The sequence below is a fragment of the Nerophis lumbriciformis genome, linkage group LG02, assembly GCF_033978685.3.
Source record: "Nerophis lumbriciformis linkage group LG02, RoL_Nlum_v2.1, whole genome shotgun sequence".
In the NCBI taxonomy this organism is placed as follows: domain Eukaryota; kingdom Metazoa; phylum Chordata; class Actinopteri; order Syngnathiformes; family Syngnathidae; genus Nerophis; species Nerophis lumbriciformis.
This window is the reverse complement of record NC_084549.2, coordinates 43,429,312-43,447,602: the sequence shown is the minus strand read 5'-3', so window position 1 is coordinate 43,447,602 and position 18,291 is coordinate 43,429,312. Positions and strand designations below refer to the sequence as shown.

At 40.1% G+C, this 18,291-nt stretch overlaps 1 protein-coding gene across 2 annotated transcripts in view; it reads right to left on the bottom strand.

Annotated features, from left to right (window-relative positions):
* sertad2b (SERTA domain containing 2b) overlaps positions 1-18,291 on the bottom strand; it is an 89,227-nt gene that overhangs the window by 36,681 nt on the left and 34,255 nt on the right. Inside the window, exon 1 of one of the 2 annotated variants that reach the window (XM_061963377.2) lies at positions 17,376-17,574. The exons of the other annotated variant lie outside the window; for it this stretch is intronic. The gene's annotated coding sequence lies outside the window, so the exon portion shown is untranslated. Of the gene's footprint in view, positions 1-17,375; positions 17,575-18,291 lie in introns of those variants that run through there. 2 annotated transcript variants of the gene reach the window in all.

Sequence of the window (18,291 nt, the reverse complement as noted above, 5' to 3'; positions counted from 1 at the left end):
CCTTCTCACAGAGACATAAAACAAGCGCACGTTCTTACATACGTCACATACAACGTCATACGCCCTCGCGGAGCAGAGAGGTAGCGGCATGGTAACATTAGCTGTGATGCTAACGGAGTGGTGCAAGTGGTAATACGAGAGAAAGAAGGTGCGAATCTGGTAACAAATGAAGGAAGAATTAATTACCAAGAAAAACAGCACGGGGTCCATCGTCTGGCGGTGGTTTGGCTTCAAGCGGGAATATGTCGAACATACAACCGTAATATGTCAAGTATGTGGCAAAAGCGTACAAAAAGTAGCAGCTCTACTAATGTAGCATCATTTGAAAAGTCACCCGCTAGAGAATAAGGAGTGCTTGAAACTCTGCATGTCAACATCTCCGTTCGGTGCCACACCAACAAAATGCCGAAGCAACCATTTCCACATCAACATTGTATAAAAAAAATAGTCAACAACAGAAGGAGATAACGTCCACAGGAACCAACCACATAGTGAAGGACATACACTATTTGATTTCCTATTATGCAGCTCATTTTTATTTGACAGTTATTGAAATATCTTGTGTGACATCATGCACAAAAGTGCACTTTATTTGTTTTAAACTATTGTAGTGGCGTTCTGTACAAAAAGTGCACTTTAATTTGGTGTTGTTTTGATATGTCATCTTAGTGACATCATGCACAAAAGTGCACTAATAACTTGTTTTAAAATGTCTCTGACAATCTTGCACTTTCTGTTTTGGAAATGACATGAATGTTAGTGCCACTGCTTAATAACTGTTTAATAAATACAGTTTTGGTAAATTGACTTAGTTGTGTTAAGTTAAGTTAAGTTAAAGTACCAATGATTGTCACACACACACGAGGTGTGGCGAAATTATTCTCTGCATTTGACCCATTGTGATTTCCCTCTCTGCATGAACGTTTAAAATGAGCTTATATTAATGCAGTATGAACAAGAATGTTTTAATGTAGACACATAGAATCATCATACTGCTGTGATTATATGCATCAAGTGTTCATTCAAGGCTAAGGCAAAATATCGAGATATATATCGTGTATCGTGACATGGCCTGAAAATATCGAGATATTAATAAAAGGCCATATCGCCCAGCCCTAATATATATACATATATATATATATATATACACACATATATATATATATATATGTATGTGTGGGAAAAAAAAATCACAAGACTATTTCATCTCTACAGGCCTGTTTCATGAGGGGGGGTTCCCTCAATCATCAGGAGATTTTAATGGGAGCATTCACATACCATGGATTATATAGGGCACAGAGTGGGTGGGTACAGGCTGGTGTAGGGGCGTGGTGATTGGCTCATGTGTTACCTAGGAGGTGTTTCCGTCTGTGGCGGCATGCTGTTACAATTTCGCTGCGCTTGTTGAGGGATGACAGGTCTGGACGGTAAATAATAAACAGTTTTTCTTTCAAGCATGAGGTTGCATCTTTTATTACCACTATTGTAAGGTGTGCTGGATGCAAGAATTTGCTATGTTATTGAATATTCAACATTATTGTCTTTGAGGTCCCAAATGTGTTTGCTGAGTTCTGTGGTATTCCGCAGGTTTTGGTTCCTGAAAGAAGCCTTGTGATTGTTCCATCTGGTTTTGAACTCTCCTTCAGTTAATCCTACATATGTGTCGGATGTGTTAATGTCCTTGCGTGTTACCTTAGATTGGTAGACAACTGATGTTTGTAAGCACCCCCCGTTGAGAGGGCAATCAGGTTTCTTTCGACAGTTGCAACCTTTGTTGGTTTTGGAGTCGCTCTGTCCGGGGGCCGACGGCTCATTTGCAATTGTTTTGTTGTGGTTTGAGATGATTTGTCGTATATTGTTCATACAGCTGTAGCTCAATTTAATGTTGTTCTTGTTGAATACTTTTCTTAGGGTGTTGTCTTTGGGAAAGTGTTTGTCAATCAGATTGAGGAATTTGTGTCCAATGTTAGTTGAGACGTTTTTGCTGTATGGGGGGTTGTACCAGATGATGTCGTTTCGTTTTCTGTTCTTTTTCGGTTGGTTTCCTGGCGTGGGTTCATAGGTGAGGGTGAAATTGTATCCGCTTTCATCAAGGGCTTTTTGGTACGGGGGGGTTGCTTGGTCAAATTCAGCTTTGCTAGATGACAGCATCGATAGCCTTTTATTAATTCCGGTAGGTATTCTTTTCGTGGTGGTGGGTGGGTGGTTGCTGTCATGGTGCACGTATTGGAGTGTTGTGTTGGGTTTCGTGAATGGTTGGTAGCTGTTATTTCTCAGGTTGAAAGTGACGTCAAGGAAGTTGACGGTTTGCTTGTTGGCTTCAATCGTGATCCGTAGGCCGTTCTCTTTGAAAATTTGGCATATGCGCTTCTTGGTATTCTCGCTGCTCCTTGGCGAGGCGCGACACACTGCCAGTCCGTCATCACGGTAAATACCAAGGTTCAGATTGAGGCTGGCGAGCTGGGAGAGGAGGAAACTCCCAACGAGTTCACACGTTTCTGCTCCGTCAAAACTTCCCATAGTGACGTCAAATGTTGCATTGTTCTTTTTTTGCCATGGTGTACTGTTGTGGATGAGAATGGAGTTTTTTGCGTGGATGATGATGTTTCTTTCGTTGCCTGTGATTGAGTCGTAGTCTGAGGCGAAGTCTAGTGCTTGAGTCAGTAGGTCTTGCGTGATGGAAGGGTAAAATTCTTCGATATCAAAGGAGATAAAGTTGTGCTGTTGTTTGTCTTGGATGTTGTTGAACCATTTGATTACTGCTGCTGTATTTCTCCATTGGTTGAGTGGTGTTTTGTCCTTGATTTTTGTGTTGACTCTATCCAGGATTATTTTGCTGATTTTTCCTATTTCAGATTTAGTTGGGTTTATTAGTCGGCATGTTGGGTTATTTGCGAAGTTGGGTTTGTGGTCCTTCAATGTGATGAAGGCTTCCTTGTTGGCTGTGGCGTCCACCCTGTCCTCAACGTCCAGTTCAGCCGCGATCCTTTTATTTTCCAGGTGGATGTTCTGTAAGGTGTTGGGTTGTGCTTTTTTGTATGATTTGGTGATGCTTCTGTCCAGTAAGGTGTGATGTTCTGGTATGTCCATTCTGTAGAAGTTTGTGGTTTTATCGGCAGCTATGATGAGGTTGTTTACTTTCTTGATGCGCTCCTTGTCATTTTTCAGCTTGGTGAGGAGTGGGTTGCGGATTGGCTTGAATTTGACTGATTGTATCATTTTGAGCATGTCGTTCTCAAAATCCTTTAGTTCCTCAACTGTGGGTGGGTTCTTGGTAGATTTGAATCCGTAAGTTTTCTTTTGCGTTCCTTTTGTTTCAGGGTGGAGGAAAAAATGTGCTTTCCACCGCATCCTTCTTAGGAAGTGTTCCGTCTTTTCTATGAGCCTTAGCTTGTAGTCATTCTGCGCGGGTATGGGAATGTACTTCGTGGAGTAGTCGATGTTGAATTTTTCCATTTCTGATCGTCGTACAGTGCTCAACAAATGTCAATTTGGAGCGGAGTATATGTCTTAATAAGGTTATCCAAAAAATAGTGCTCGATACCGTAGTAGAGCGCAATATATGTATGTGTGGGAAAAAAAATCACAAGACTATTTCATCTCTACAGGCCTGTTTCATGAGGGGGGGTTCCCTCAATCATCAGGAGATTTTAATGGGAGCATTCACATACCATGGATTATATAGGGCACAGAGTGGGTGGGTACAGGCTGGTGTAGGGGCGTGGTGATTGGCTCATGTGTTACCTAGGAGGTGTTTCCGTCTGTGGCGGCATGCTGTTACAATTTCGCTGCGCTTGTTGAGGGATGACAGGTCTGGACGGTAAATAATAAACAGTTTTTCTTTCAAGCATAGGTTGCATCTTTTATTACCACTATTGTAAGGTGTGCTGGATGCAAGAATTTGCCATGTTATTGAATATTCAACATTATTGTCTTTGAGGTCCCAAATGTGTTTGCTGAGTTCTGTGGTATTCCGCAGGTTTTGGTTCCTGAAAGAAGCCTCAATCTGAACCTTGGTATTTACCGTGATGACGGACTGGCAGTGTGTCGCGCCTCGCCAAGGAGCAGCGAGAATACCAAGAAGCGCATATGCCAAATTTTCAAAGAGTACGGCCTACGGATCACGATTGAAGCCAACAAGCAAACCGTCAACTTCCTTGACGTCACTTTCAACCTGAGAAATAACAGCTACCAACCATTCACGAAACCCAACACAACACTCCAATACGTGCACCATGACAGCAACCACCCACCCACCACCACGAAAAGAATACCTACCGGAATTAATAAAAGGCTATCGATGCTGTCATCTAGCAAAGCTGAATTTGACCAAGCAACCCCCCCGTACCAAAAAGCCCTTGATGAAAGCGGATACAATTTCACCCTCACCTATGAACCCACGCCAGGAAACCAACCGAAAAAGAACAGAAAACGAAACGACATCATCTGGTACAACCCCCCATACAGCAAAAACGTCTCAACTAACATTGGACACAAATTCCTCAATCTGATTGACAAACACTTTCCCAAAGACAACACCCTAAGAAAAGTATTCAACAAGAACAACATTAAATTGAGCTACAGCTGTATGAACAATATACGACAAATCATCTCAAACCACAACAAAACAATTGCAAATGAGCCGTCGGCCCCCGGACAGAGCGACTCCAAAACCAACAAAGGTTGCAACTGTCGAAAGAAACCTGATTGCCCTCTCAACGGGGGGTGCTTACAAACATCAGTTGTCTACCAATCTAAGGTAACACGCAAGGACATTAACACATCCGACACATATGTAGGATTAACTGAAGGAGAGTTCAAAACCAGATGGAACAATCACAAGGCTTCTTTCAGGAACCAAAACCTGCGGAATACCACAGAACTCAGCAAACACATTTGGTACCTCAAAGACAATAATGTTGAATATTCAATAACATGGCAAATTCTTGCATCCAACACACCTTACAATAGTGGTAACAAAAGATGCAACCTATGCTTGAAAGAAAAACTGTTTATTATTTACCGTCCAGACCTGTCATCCCTCAACAAGCGCAGCGAAATTGTAACAGCATGCCGCCACAGACGGAAACACCTCCTAGGTAACACATGAGCCAATCACCACGCCCCTACACCAGCCTGTACCCACCCACTCTGTGCCCTATATAATCCATGGTATGTGAATGCTCCCATTAAAATCTCCTGATGATTGAGGGAACCCCCCCTCATGAAACAGGCCTGTAGAGATGAAATAGTCTTGTGATTTTTTTTTTTCCCACACATACATATATTGCGCTCTACTACGGTATCGAGCACTATTTTTTGGATAACCTTATTAAGACATATATATATATATATATATATACCTGTATATACACACATATTAGGGTGTAACGATTCGTTTTAACAATTCGGATCAGATTATACATTTTTTTTACAATGATACAAACAAACGATTCAATGAGTTGAAATCGATTCAGTAACTTTTTAATGAAAAAGAATACCAACTGCTGTAACTGTGTAATACATACTTAGTGGAATTTGCATGTGAAATTTCCCATATTCCTTTATTTCTTGTAAGATAATTAGGAATAAATGAATTATAGATACAAACAAGCAAGTACACAACAATTAATGGCCAGTGCATTCCCATCTTTGAGATAGGCTCCAGCGCCCCCCGCGACCCCTAAGGGAATAAGAGGTAGAAAATGGATGGATGGATGAATAAATACTTTAGGTTGAATTAAAAAGAGGAAAAAACGTTCTGCTTTCATTTTCAATATTCAAGACAGTTTCAATAAAAGTACAGTAACCAACATTTTCACAGTAGGTTTAACCTGCTATTTTTTACTGTTGTTTTTGACATAGAAATAATACATATTACATTTTTTTTTTTTTGTCAAAAACATAAGTGAATATAAACAATTAAGTGCAACCAAATCTTTCCAAATGAGTAGTGGTTTGAGCTGCTCCTACTCTCATTTTAACAAACAGCTACGAAAGCAGAGAAAAGTAACAACAAATGCAAATACCACAAAACAATAACGTTAAAAACCGTAAGACAACAACTATAAGCCAACACACGACAATACAAAGACGGAACGGAAGCGACCGCGGACAAGTTTCGGCAACTTACCGGCTACCTGAGGCGAAAAGTTGTAAACGAAGTTGGAAAAGTAAGTGAATTGTGACCACTTTTTCAGCCATAAATAACTTCCTTATTTTTTCAATAAAATGTTCAGGAAGTTGTTCTGTCGTCGTAACTTGCTCCGCTGTCACTTCTGTCGTGTCTGTCGTGTCCTTTGTGTCTTAAAGTTGTGTTGCAGCTTTATATCATTGTGTTGTGGTGTTAGGGCTGCAACTAACAACTATTTTGATAGTTGACTAGTCATCAACTATCTTAAAAATGTAAATAACTATTAACTTTTTTCTTTTTAACAGTAAGGACAGGAAAAGTGCAAAATAAAACAAGTGTATTTGTTATTATAAAAAATAACAGTTAAAACAGCAGCAATAACAACAAACGATAAAACAACAACACAAACTTGTTAAAAAAAACAAAAAACGTTTGTGATGCGGTGTTTAAAAAGCTCCACACTAATATATTATTGATTAACTCCGGGTATTTTTAGCACTCTAATAGATTCAATGCATATAATTGTATCATTGATTAATTCTTCAGTTTTTGGCTATCTAATCGATTTGTATGTTTACTCTTGTGATACCGGCGCATTGGTGCCTAATGTTTTATGTGTGTGTGTCTGTCTGTCTATGTGTAAGTGTGTGTGTGTGTGTGTGTGTGTGTGTGTGTGTGTGTGTGTGTGTGTGTGTGTGTGTGTGTGTGTGTGTGTGTGTGTGTGTGTGTGTGTGTGTGTGTGTGTGTACGATTGCGTTTGTTATTGTGCCTTTCATCATAAGGAACAAGCTAACGCTCTTACCGAGTTGACACCGCATACGCCAGATGTCCGACATTCATTTAATGCTCCAATATCACAGATATAATGTCATAAAACATGTTATGTTTTGCAAAATTAGCAAGGTATGGGTTATACTTGTATAGCGCTTTTCTACCATTTTTTTAAGGAACTGAAAGCGCTTTGACACTATTTCCACATTCACCCATTCACACACGCATTCACACACTGATGGTATTCATATTTTTAACAGGAATAGGAAGAAATAATCGCATACTTTACATTGGTTTCACCTGCGAAGTTGATGCGAGTGAAGGTGCTGACTCGCGTTCTCCGGAAAAATACGAAAGAAACTTGCCAAGGGACATTTAACCAAATATTAACATTGCTGTATGTATACTTTTGAGCCATCAGATTTGGTCACATATTCAGTAGACCCATAATAAATTCATAAAAGAACCAAACTTCATGAATGTGTTTTGTGACAAACAAATATGTGCTCCAATCACTCTATCACAAAAAAATAAGAGTTGTAGAAATAATTGGAAACTCAAGACAGCCATGACATTATGTTCTTCACAAGCGTATGTAAACTTCTGACCACGACTGTATATATATTATATATATTGCTGGCTGGAATATCATGTAAATTCTTTTATAACAACATGTTCTGGTCGAGTCCTCAATTACAGAATGATTAGCATTGTTATGCATGAATACGAAGACCACTACCTTGTACATGTAATGTACAGAATATCAGATGCATTTATTCAGGTACAAATATCACAGATTACAGCTGGAATGTCCCCCCCCTTCGAAAATTATCTGCCTAGGGTACTTATTAATGATGAACAATTATACCTATCTGCAAATAATTTTCAGTAAACTATGAACAAAATGCGATTAATCGTTTGACATGTGTATCCATCCATCCATATTCTACTGCGTGTCCCTTTCGGGGTCGCGGGGGGTGCTGGAGCCTATCTCAGCTGCAATCGGGCGGAAGGCGGAGTACACCCTGTGTATATCCATCCATCCATCCATTTTCTACCGCTTGTCCCTTTTTGGGGTCGCTGGAGCCTATCTCAGCTGCATTCGGGCGGAAGGCGGTGTACACCCTGGACAAGTCGCCACCTCATCACAGGGCCAACACAGATAGACAGACAACATTCACACTCACATTCACACACTAGGGCCAATTTAGTGTTGCCAATCAACCTATCCCCAGGTGCATGTCTTTGGAGGTGGGAAGAAGCCGGAGTACCCGGAGGGAACCCACGCAGTCACGGGGAGGACATGCAAACTCCACACAGAAACATAAAAGATGAAAATGGCATTCACACACACACACACACACACACACAGTATACTTATATATATATATATATATATATATATATATATATATATATATATATATATATATACACAATGGTGTACCCCGCCTTCCGCCCGATTGTAGCTGAGATAGGCTCCAGCGCCCCCCGCGACCCCAAAAGGGAATAAGCGGTAGAAAATGGATGGATGAATATATATATATATATATATATATATATATATATATATATATATATATATATATATATATATATATACATTTATATATATATATATATATATATATATATATATATATATATATATATATATATATACACACACACACATACAGTATACTTGAATGTGTGCAGCTATAGTGAGTGTATAGATGCATGTGTTGTGCAGTAGTGCAGTGGATGAACTCTGCAGTGATATTATGATCCTGTAACCGGATACCCTGGTTTCCATGCCTGTGCTGCACATACACCCCTCCCCCCACGTCCACGCTGGGCTATTTCAGGTTCTTTGGATGCACAGAGTAAAGATAGAAAAACACACACACTACACCACTGCAGGTAGATGAATGTAGCACAACGTTATGTATATGTTGTGTACCACATTACACCACATCACTCATGACTGGACTTCAACTGCCCTGCTTTTCATTTGCACGTGCAGCTCTCGTCAAGAAGACAACACTGTGAGTATGTGTGTGTGTGTGAGTGTGTGTGTGTGTGTGTGTGTGTGTGTGTGTGTGTGTGTGTGTGTGTGTGTGTGTGTGTGTGTGTGTGTGTGTGTGTGTGTGTGTGTGTGTGTGTGTGTGTGTGTGTGTGTGTGTGTGTGTGTGTGTGTGTAGGAGCAAGAAGCACAATGTGGTCGTAGTAAACACATTCCATACAAAACCAGAGGAAGAGAGTCGTAAATGTACTGTGGATAGTCTCCTACACAGACACACTGCTATGACCACGACAGCCATATTGACTAATACAGAATATGTTTGAGCCCTAACAGAACAAGTGGCCGCTCTTTTACAGTTACAGTTACAGTCTCTCTCTCTCGCTCTCTGTCTCTCTCTCTCTCTCTCTCTCGCTCTCTCTCGCTATCTCTCTCTCATCATGATAACACTCACATGACAAGAGGTCAGCTGGTAGCACACACGAAAGACACAAACTAGTGAATTCACTACAATACTGTTTCTTACATATACTGACAGGCCCGGTTACAGAACACCACAGTTCCGACTATAAAACAAAAATTGTGTAGACACAAACATAAAAGCCACTGCTGTTATTAGTTAGGTTTCATCATTATGTTTTTTTTATGAAAATGTGTGTATTTTAGCTAATTATTGTAATGCCTGAATACAGCAGAAAGTGTGCCGACCACCATTAAACTATTCATTAAAACAAAATAAATGGAAATTTCGTCATAACCATTGCAACCCAAATCTCGAGTATGTTTATTTCTTAAACACAGGCTATGTGTCTAAATATAAAAAAAGATGAGAGCAGATGTAGGTCATCAGACATGTCTGCATGCTGTGGAGCGCTCCACTCTTCTCAGCCAGCCTCTTGTGGGAGAAAACACAGCTTGACACTTCCAGCAGCAAAGCCTCAGGAACTACAGCATCAATATGTCTGGCCAATGGCTGCCCTGTTACTGCAGTTTACCTGGCTCACTCCTGCAGTATACTGTATCTTGATGACACAATTATATAAATATTACTATAAAATCCAAATACGCCAATGTACCTGCACTAATACTACACTGCACCTGCCTTATTACCACACTGTACTGTACGTATTTAGTCCCGCAGTACACCTGCCTTTAGGGATGATGTTTGATAAGAAATTATCGAGTTCGAGCCTATTATCGATTCTCTTATCGAGTCCAGATAGGTTGTTGTATATGGAAAAAAAACACACAATATTTGGTTTAACAAAAGCTCACAGCAAAAAATTAAATCTAATAAATAAATAAATATTGACTGTTACCCCTCTAAAAAAATAAAATAAAATAAATAAATATTGACTGTTGTTACCCAAAGTATATTAAGTGGGATTTTTCAGAAAAAACAAATATATACAGTAACACAAAAACAACCTGTCTCTGTGATCACTATAGGTGTATAAATAATAATATAGTGTTATTGTGGATAACACATATACTGTCTATGTGTTATCCACATAGACAGTATATGTCTATGTGGATAACACACATAGACAGTATGTGTGTTATCGATGAGGTGGCGACTTGTCCAGGGTGTACCCCGCCTTCCGCCCGATTGTAGCTGAGATAGGCTCCAGCGCCCCCCGCGACCCCAAAAGGGAATAAGCGGTAGAAAATGGATGGATGGATGTTAAATAAAATCAGTTCATTGGGCACAAAACTGAAAATAATACAGCTCTCCAAAAAGTGCACTTCTGCTACTATTTGACATAACTGTTTGTTATGATGCTTTGACATTTTTGCACTTTATTTCTTTATTGAAAGAAAATTCTATGAAGAGAAAAGTTGTTTGCAAATGTGGTTACAATGCTAAAAAAAATGAAAAGTTAAAGCTAAAAAAAGAAATACACTTTATTGAGTTAACATTATTTCTTAAAAGGGGGAAAGATGTGATGTTATGAGCTAGGCTAAGGAATATAACAATTACACTACCCAGCATGCAACGGGAGTGACGAGCATGCGCGGTAGCCCTGAAAAGTGTTGTTGCTTGTCACCACTCGGCAGCTAAGAATGAGGTTATGAGTACGCTGTGAAAGTAAACGTCAAGAACTCAGCCAACACGCCTCGTCTGCATTATTTATAATTAGACAGACAACACATATACAGTGTGATTTTGTTTTGTTTACAAGGAAAGAAAAACAAAAGTTAAAAAAGGGAGATCATGTCATATATGTTGTATCAATATGTATGTGCTGCGGTTGCTTTAAGAACGTTGCGACAGCTGCAGTAAAGGAGGTGCGTTGCTAGCCTGGTTGCTATGTTTCCGGTTGGTCGTAAAAGTGTTCATCATGTGTTTGTACCCTGCTCAAATCTCTCAGTAAAGTTATTCATTGGATTATACCTTTTGTTTTGAACTTTATTACACCTTGAAGCGCTTTTTCCAGTCCATTGTTTTTCCTGCTTTCCCTATCTGCGCCTAATGACTGAGCTACGTGACGTCATTTCTTGTGATGTCTAACGGGGCATTTCTGGTCGGAACGGGATTCATTCCCAGGGATTCGAATAACGAACCAACTCTTTTTCTTTACTATAGTGGTCTCGATAACGGGTACCGGTTCTCAAAAAGGGATTAGAGTCCGAGGACTCGGTTCTTTTCTTATCGAACAACCCGGAAAACCGGTTTCGAGTATCATCCCTACCTGCCTTAGTATGATAGTAAACTTGCCTAATTTCAGCTGTGTATCTCTCTCACTAGTGCACTATAATGCACTTGCCCTAATGCTACAATATGCAAGCTGTACCTAACTTATTGTTGCAGCATATACAAATGCCATACAGCTTACACATATTACTGCACCATATTTGTACAGCAAACCTGCTTTTCAACTACAGTATGTCTGTCAAACTATGTACAGTATTTACCATATTGAACATTTTATGGCACTTCTTTCAAGCAAACTTACTTAAAGATATCCTGACAGTGAGACAGCGTGGCTCAGATGGTAAAGCGGCCGTGCAAACAATTTGAGGGTTCCAGGTTCGATTCCAATTTCCGCCGTCCTTGTCACGGCGGCCGTGTTCTTGGGGAAGACACTTCACCCACCTTTCTCCCAGTGCCACCCACACTGGTGTTTGAATGTGAATGAATGTTTGGTGATCTGGTCCCAGATCCTATTGGATCTGGGACTTCTCAATAGGAGATGTATGTCAGAAGGCGGGGCCTTGTAAAAAAATCATTGTACCGGTATGTGATTGGATAAACCACTTGTCTGTTATCTTGAATGACGTGCTACTTCAACCACTCACATCGAAATCAACCCGTGACGCTGAAGAGAGCGACGCTGGGAAATCCAAAAGAGAACAGCCGACATATTCGATAACGACAGAGCGAAAAGTTAGAAAACTTTTACTGAAACAACACAGCAATGTCAGTAGACGATCAATGTCGTTTGTGCAAAGAAAATATGTCAGCACACGACTCCTCGCTGCGTGCCGCCATTGTTGTTTGAATCAAACAGTCGCTTCGGCGCTACGTCACATCTATGAAATCCCGCCCGGAAAATACCACAAATTAAGTCGGCCATTTTGAATATTTCGCTCCGGAATTCTACGTCATTCTACATCTGAACTCTGACCATATCATCAGATCAGTCATATTAGAAATACGCAAAAATCGGAAAGAGACGGGCTGTTTATCATTCACAATCCTTATGTAAGACAAGAACACATACGCTTGGCTTTTTTTATGCATTCAAAATCATAAATAAATAATTACCAATTGAGTCAACAGATGTTGCGGCCAATATACCTCTAAAAATATCCAGAAACCGCCAACTATACTCCATTTACATGTCCATCCATCCATCCATCCATTTTGTACCGTTTGTCCGAGTGCATTTACATGTCATGACCTGAAAATTAAGCAAATATGACTGATATTGTTATAATAAGCACTAACTCATAGATGACCTATTTTAGCGGCGTATTGATAGCAGTGAGCTAATGCTACCTTACGCTGTTATTGTTGACACACTAAGTCAGCGTCTGCTTCTGCTTCGTCTTAAACTTTCTAATTGTTAATTCTACATTAAAATGCATGCATCCCTCACCTGGTAGTAGACAAATGTGGCTATGGACCGACAGGCTGGTCGACTTTTGACATCCCCAAGATGGCAAAAAACGCATAGTTACGGCAACGTTCAGGAGGATTGCAATTGAATCTTCATCTAAACAGGATTATGTGAGCGTCCCGTCTGTCGGCATCCCAGTGAGAGTGGAAATTGTACAGTAAGTGTTTGATTTATTATTGTTTATTATAGTTTGCTTGTATGTTTAGCACCTAGCAATGCTGCTGATGCTACGGTGTTTCAATAAATCTGCATCCGTTTAGCACTCGGCTTTTAAAACTTTTTGCTCATCCTCCTTGTGTCTGGGCTCAAAAATATAAGGTCCTGGATGATAATTATTCTCAAAGTAATCATTGTTGGCTCTCACAAAGTCTGCTTGATTAGCATTGTTGTTGATGGAGAAGGGATCTCTGGTGACAGTCACAGATCTTGTGACTGGGTTGCTCATTAACTGTCAAAATGGCCCGGGAATCTCTGTGAGATTTATACTATTTTAATCATATCTATTAATTTGCAAACTTTGAAAGTATGTTGGTGTCATAAATCAGATATATATGGTAATACGTTCAATAAAGAGGCAACTTGTTTTTTGTTCCATGATTCTCCGTCTGAAAATTCCTTCAAAACAACTCTCTCCCACCAGTCTTTCTTTGCTTCGGACCCACAACCAATTTTGGATGCTGTCTGTTTTGATAGTAGTATCACTTTCCTAGCACAATCTAAGATCATTTTTTGATGCTGTCTGCTATTTAACATCAGCATAGCCATTAGAGACTCAGGGCCTAACTTACTAAGATCCAAATACCAAACACTAAACAGCATGTGCAAACAATAACATAGCGTATACTATGAGTGGGCGTGTTGCGTCTGCGCTACTAACACTGCATGTGCAATTGAAAAGTGGTGCAGACCGCCTTATTTGAGGATTTAGCATGCATACGAGGCTTTTACCAGGGAGACACTTGATCATTTTTCTGCACATTCATGTTATCATGTTTGTGTCAATGTGTTGAACCAGCAGCACACATCTACAATCTGTAATACCTTTTCTGAAATGCAATCTAGACAACAGAAACATATGCATAGTGACATTTAATTCTGTGCGCGAGGCTGTGCATCGCATCAACAGCACATTTGTGCGTATGGAATGATTTAAATGCAAGAAAATGAATAATGAAAGACGTCTTTTCAGGGAGGAGATATATTATTGCAATATATTTCCTAAATAGAAAAACGAACGACCTTTAAAAAAAATTCCAACAGCTTCCCAAGTACATTACCAATAAAATTCAAAAAATAAATTGCTGGATAGACGTTATGTCTAATGTCTTTTATCTCTGACCGTTTAAATATGTTGACAGACACACATATGACAGAGGATTTTCTGTCCATCGCCTGTCATTGCAGTGCGAGCACCAATCCTGCAGTCGTGTGTGGAACTGTCCGTGAGCACGTCCTTCTTACATGTGCTATAAAAAAAAGCTAACACGTGCTCGCAAGATGTTGATGAGTGTTGATAAATCACATTGCACGTTTTGTTTATTATATTTTTATTTTCTCCTCCAAAATGCATAGCACGCCTTATCCTGCTCACTTAAGAGACAAAATCTACTTTGCACATGTTCAGTAGATCGGCTTTGCGTGTGCTATCAGGTTTGCATGTGTTTTAGTCAGTGGCGGGCCGTGCGTTTCCCACCTAGGCCTCCAGTGATGTCCAAATTCAATAATTACCTGTAAAAATATATGTCCCCACATGACCATTGTTGGATAAATACTATACAGAAACACATTTACGCACTAATGGGCATTGTACAAAACGGGTTATTTTCTGGCGTATTTAAAAATCAATAAACCTGCATCAGCAAATAAAACATATCTTATGTGGCACTGTCAAAATTAAAATTGTAAAAAACATATTAAACGTGAAAAAATAAAGAAATAAAATATCTGAACTCACATTTCATCGCCGGGACAGCTGAGCTAGCTTCCGGTTTTGGCCAACATCGTCTCACAAGATGTAGTTTCTCTTTAAATATCCTTCTTGAAAATGGCCTTGCAAATATATGTGTTGTCTTGTCTAATCATAAAAGATGCAGACGAGGCGTGTTGGCTGAGTTCTTAAAGTTTACTCCACAGCATGTCTACATTCAACAACCTAAACGGGGGCTACTGCACATGCTCTTTACTACTGTGGCATGCTGGGTAATGGAGTTCTTATGTTACCTAGCTCATAACATCACAATATATATCTGCCTTAGGTCAGTGAGAAGGCCTTACTGACAACAACTCGTGATCTGATTGGCTATCGCAACTGTCTGCAAAATGTTTGTGTCCATTCACTTACAGTGCACGTGCACATTGTTGATTCTGAAGGTCCCGGCAGATTTGGTACAGCATGGCAACATCAGCTAGCTGAATTCTGATTGGATAAAAAACTCTATAACCTAAAAACAGCAGCACTGGAAGGAGCATAATATGACATGAAGAGAATATGAATGCTTCTAGATATTTAGGGAAAGTAAATTAAAAATTACTTTTATCTTTAATTATAATCATGATTTCTGGTTATATTAGGCCAGCAGAGAAGGCCTTGCTGGCCCTGACGGCACACCACTGGTTTTAGTGCATGCAAACCTTTAGTAAATCAGGCCCTTAAAGTGTGGTCGTTGACTTGTATGAGATGCAAAGATGTACTGTTTTGGTGTGACTTTAAAGGGCAACCAGAAAAGCAATACGAAATAAACGCCCCCCAGTGTGCGGGAGGCACACAACATATGACCAATAGTGTCATTAGAGCAGTGTCTTTTAACCACTGTGTTGTCTGGTGTGCCGTGGGAAATTTTGCAGCTTCACCTAATTGGTCCAAAAAATATTTTTTGCAAATCAATAATTATAATCTGCAAATAACGTGCCGTTCCCTAATTTGTCTGTGCTGTGTAGAACTCGGCAAGGTAACCACGTAATACTCCATGTCAGTAGGTGACAGCAGGTAGTTAATTGCTTTGTAAAAGTCGGAATGTGTCGGGTGAGACAAGGATGGTTTGTTGTGATCTCAATATGCAGACCACAGCGTGCAGGTAAAAAGGTATGTAATGCTTAAACCAAAAATGAACAAAAGGAAAAGGAAAAGGCAATGAAGCATAGGGATGGCAATGCAAAACGACAGTAAAACTGAACTGGCTACGAAGTAAACAGAAACAGAATGCTGGACGACAGCAAAAACTTGCAGCGTGTGGAGCAGAGTACATCCGTACGTGACATGGCAAGCAACAATGTCCACACAAAGAAGGATAGCAACAACTTAAATAGCCTTGCTTGCCTAACACAAAGCAGGTGCGGGGGAATAGCGCTCAAAGGAAGACATGAAACTGCTACAGTAAAACACCAAAATAACAGCACAAGACAAGAACTAAAGCACGACACACAGGAAAACACCAACAAACTCAAAATAAGGCACGAGGACCTGGTGGAGTTTCATTTCTTAACGTTTTTTGCTGGTGGTGTCCCTCCGTATTTTTAAATGGAAAAAAAGGTTGAAAAACACTGCATTAGAGAGTAGGCATGGACACTGGGACTTATTCACATGTAGGTGTGACAATACAAAAAAAAACTAACTATTGGAGAAATCAGACTAATTTAGTGTGTGCATAGCATAACGAAAATTTACTTTTGGATTGGTCACTACAGAAGACTATTTTACAAACACATGGAATAAGTGTATTGTAAGTTTATAGCTCCTTCCAATGACTTATAATGTAAGTAAGTAAGCACCTCTGGTTGTGTAACTTTGCATCACATCAGTGTGTAAACACAACTGTCAGACACCTTACATGCAGCTTGTCAGTCAATGAAGAGGTCCTCCAGTCATTCCAGCAGGTTGCAATGTTGTGGTGCATGTTACAAAACAGTCACCCCTCCTCACCCTCACCCTCACCCTCAGCCTCCATTAGCTGCAACAATCAAACACTACAGCTTGACTCGTCAATCAACAGGCAAAACGTCTGCAAGGTCCCAAAACCCCAGCAGTACATTTGCTAGTGGGAAAAGTTCAAAACACTTTTCTTGACTGTGATAAAAGTGGCGGCGACTGTAAAGAGGAGTGAGACAGAGGGACGACTGACGAACAGCTGAAAGAAGTCTTGTTAGAAAACATGTAATACACACTGAATACGGTAATAAACTTTTTCCTCCCGTTCTCCCCCTCGGCGCCGACAACAGTAGCGAACACAGCAGCCTCACACTGTCTGTTATTTACAACAAATACGTAACACGGCGATTATTTACGTATCGTAGGGTAACCCTGCGTGTATTTTTCGACATATATGCTTCGGAGGAATCAGAGCCTTACCAGATTCAGGTCCGCCGGAGTGTGAAAGAGAATCATGTGGGTGTACTCGGAGTCCAGGCGACACGGAAAAAAGGTAAAGAGTCCGGGCTGTTAGAGACTCTGACACACAATGGCGCTGATAGGACAAACTGCCTCTCGCACATGAACCATGCTGCCTTCACAGGCTGTCGGACAAAACTTCCAGAGGGTTGCACAATGACTAATTGGTGGCGTTTGACTCCAGGATAGGCAGAGCGTTTTTTAGACCCGAGTGGAAACTGTGTGACACACATTTATTCAGCAAGTAAATGAACGACGTGACTGCTGGTTTTGGCCCGAAACAAAGCGTCACGCTGTACAATATTAATCATTTATTTGAAGAAAATACAATAACAGGCATGGATTGGTGTAACATATTTTATTCTGAAGCTATATTTCAGTTGAGCTAGTCTGACACAGGAGTACTTGAAGGCAGCAGGAGCAGCTGCCCGGACATGCGACGTCATCACCTTTGCTCCACCCCCTCCAGCCCAGTGCCTTTTAAAACTGGCTATAATACGTGACTATTACTGTGTTGATGTGTTTGTGTTGTTGATGTTGGTTTTATTAGCAGGGTGTAATAAAATAGGCGAGTTTCTGTATTTATGGATATAAAAACACACAGCAGAATATTTTCTTCCGAGTTTTTCATTTCAATTAGGTCTCAATACACACTGATAGTTTTTAATGACTATTGAATTGACCTTTTCAAAGAAGGTTACTACAATGGATAAATATATCTTGTAAGTGTATTGTATGTGTCTCTAACTGTAAAAGAGGATACAAATAAAATAAAAGATGATGCAAAACAACAAAGCCATTTTTTCCAATAGAATAGACTTCATTTATCCCACAACGAAGAAATCATGTGGTTGCAGTGCAGATACAAAAAGTTGAC